The sequence below is a fragment of the Gobius niger genome, assembly GCF_951799975.1.
Source record: "Gobius niger genome assembly, chromosome: 19".
NCBI lineage: Eukaryota > Metazoa > Chordata > Actinopteri > Gobiiformes > Gobiidae > Gobius > Gobius niger.
Window position 1 is genome coordinate 19613172 of NC_136870.1, and position 3704 is coordinate 19616875.

Consider the following 3704-nt stretch of genomic DNA (forward strand, 5'->3'; position numbering starts at 1 on the left):
AGGCAGACTAGTCTTGATTTGAAGAAGAAGCCTTGTTGTTTTCAGTAGTACCTACCTTTTGAACTTACTATTACGTAATTAAGAGTGTCTTTTGCCCTTTTATGTGTTGTTGAATTGCACTTTGAGCTTCTTGCTTATTTTTTCCAATATAGTCTTATACTGCAAATGTCTAATAAAGTGAATCTGAATTGTTCTCTTAGGTGATGGGCAAGTGAATAAGAATAATTTTACATTTTCTCGTAAAATACTATACTATACAACACAACATAATCTTTAGTTTAGCTGATCTACAAGTTTGAATTAATGTTTATTAGCTTATCCAACTTAATCTTCTCACTACAAGAAGTATTGTTCAATAAAATGTGTTAAAATCTATGTCTTGATTTGTGAAAATATGAATTTTATTGTATTTGAGTCAAGTCGGATTGTGGAGGAGACTTTAGCGCATGAGTAAGAAAACACAGAAGGCTCAATCGATTCAACTGGACATTTCTATACATATAGTTGCCCGACATTTCAAGAATCACACAATTCTCTTTTTTAAAGGGCCAAAGCTGTTCCTGTCGAATGGTAGACTGGGTGGTGACATACTCCAGCGCAACAGGTGTTGTAGATGTTGTAGACAGCTTTGTATGATTTGTAATAGGCCATCTCAAGTTTAAATATACTTATTTCACTTAACATGGAGAATCAAAATGAGACTGAACCCTATGGAGCCCAGTCAGAGGCTGCTGTAACATCCAGTTTGTAATAGGACCCACTCTGTTGCTGTCCAAGGTTCTGAAATGTTAAGATAGGACTTTATTGATCTCACAGTGGAGAAATTCACTTGTTACATCAGCTCTCAAGAAACACTTAGGGGGTGCAGACAGAGACAGGAAAATGTGCAATCAAGTAACGAGAGGCATCTTATGAATATAGTTTAATTTTTGATTAAGATGCAGTCTTCATGTTAAGCATTGGCAGGCTGGAAAACCTGATTATTTACAAAAGCCATAATTAACTCGATTAAAATGTGTAATCGAGTCCCACCACTAGAAAAAAATATGAGGCTGTTTTTTAAAATATATATATATATATATATATGTATATTTCTAAGTTAAAACATTTAAAACATTTACTGAAATGTAACTAAAATATGTTTCCTGTACATTTAAAGTACATCTATTAAACTGAGTGGTGCAACTGAGATGTTAAGATTTATTTAAGATTATTCATAATAAGAGATTGAACCTTGTTGGTGCAAGGCCTTCTTTCTATGATCATTGTAAAGTAAAGAAAAACCCTACCAGATTTGGGATAGGTAGCGATGAGGACATCGTCAGGTCGGAAAGACAGATCCTCACACTGCAGCAGGGCCTCGGCAGGACTGACCTTATGAGGCATAAAGACGCCTTTGTACAGACTGTAGAGCTCTGCTTCTGTCATCTCTGCACTCTGTGTGTCTGACTTTGGCTGTACACACCAGGTTTTTATTGTTAGTTTGTAATCATTAAACACAATTTTGGTAGCCTAAACCACACCCACTTCTTTTTTCCACGAAAGAACAACCTTCTTTCGTGGTCTGGCCATACACAGTAAACAAGTGTGTGATTGCCTCCGTGCTCTTGTGAGTTTATGTTCAGTTCATATTTTGTGAATTGGACTACAGCTGTCGTCATGTCACCATCACCTGCAGGTGGCAGGTTCACCTGCAGGTGGGGTGGACCCATAAAAAGAAAACAAGATGACACAGAGGCCACCAGCGAAAAAAAAATAAACTTTCACTCACCCGTCTGAAGTAACCTTTGCGTGATGATCATGATAAATCCATGTTCGTCGCTCAGTTTTTTTCAATGTAGAGTTTGGCAAATCCGCGTTATCCTTCTGTCTTAAAACACGCACACGCACACACGCACAATGACACACCTCCACGGCGTGCGCTATTTCTCCGACAAAACAAGATTTTGTCAACCAAAAAAACGGATCGGCGTATGTATAAACCTGTCTTTTTTGCGTGGCATTTGTTTGCTAAAGCATGTGCACCAAAGCAGCAGTGCCTCCTCCTCCGCGGTGTTTACCCAGCCTATGTAAATAGACACAAAGTCACGCCACCACTGCGCGCTCCAGCACTCTCCCAAAACAAGCCAGTTTCTCGCGACGCGGCACATAACAAGCGAGCGTTCGTTTCCGAACGTATATACACTGCTCACAAAAACTTAGGGCACACTCAAAAAACACATCCTAGATGTCAATCAATTCGATTTTTCGGATGAAAATCTTTATTCATAGTGTAGGGCAATGTGTTGAGAACAAAATAACATAAGAATGATAAATGGAAATCAAATTCTCCAAAATTATAGTCAAAATCAAAGTGACAAATCAGGTCACTGGTTGATCCAAATTCTGTAGAAATTCCTCCAAACGAGTCTGTATCATCCTCAGTAGTGTGTGTGGCCTCCACGTGCCTGAATGCACTCCCTACAACGCCTGGGCATGCTCCTGATGAGACCACGGATGTCCTCCTGAGGGATCTCCTCCCAGACCTGGATTAGAGCATCAGTCAGCTCCTGGACAGTCTGTGGTGCGACGTGGCGTTGATGGATGGACCGAGACATGATGTCCCAGATGTGCTCTATTGGATTTAAGTCTGGGGAACGGGCAGGCCAGTCCAGAACATCAATACCTTCATCATGCAGGACCTGCTGACACACTCCTGCCACATGTGGCCTGGCATTATCAGGCATCAGAAGGAACCCAGGGCCCACAGCACCAGCATATGGTCTTACAATAGGTCTGAAGATCTCATCCCGGTACCCAATGCCAGTCAGGGAACCTCTGGCTCGCACATGGAGGGCTGTGTGGCCCTCCAATGAAATGCCTCCCCAGACCATCACTGACCCACCACCAAACCGGTCATGCTGGATGATGTTGCAGCAGCAGAACGTTCTCCAGGGCGTCTCCAGACTCTGTCACGTCTGTCACATGTGCTCAGGGTGAACCTGCTCTCATCCGTGAAGAGCACAGGGCACCATTGGCCAATCTGCCAATCGCTGTGTTCTCGGGCAAATGCCAATCGGGCTGCACGGTGTTGGGCAGTAAACACCGGCCCAACGCCCTCATACCACCCTCAAACCACCCTCAAGGAGTCGGTTTCTGACCATTTGAGGACCAACATGCACATTTGTGGCCCTCTGGAGGTCATTTTGTAGGGCTCGGGCAGTGCTTCTCCTGTTTCTCCGTGCACAAATGAGCAGATAGCGGTCCTGCTGCTGGGTTGTTGACCTTGGTCGGCCCCCCCAGGTCTCCTGGTGTACTGGCCTGTCTCCTGGTATCTTCTCCATGCTTTGGACACTGCGCTGGGAGATACAGCAAACCTTCTTGCCACAGCACGAATGGACGTGCCATTTTGGATGAGCATCACTCCCTGAGCAACTTCTGTGGGTTGTAGATGCTCCTCATGATACCTCTAGTGGTGAGAACACTGGACAAATGCAAAAGTGTTCCAAAAATATGGTACAAAGGATGAAGACAGGGAAATGGAAAACCATTCCTCTTTTGGAGTGTTCTTACTGTAGGAGGCCGAGCCTTTAGCTACCAAGCTCCGGTCTTATGGAATAAACTCCCAGCCCACGTTAAAGAAGCAGACACAGTCCCTATATTTAAGACTAGGCTCAAAACGTACCTCTTCGAATTAGCTTATAATCAGGTCAGTTAGGTAAAGC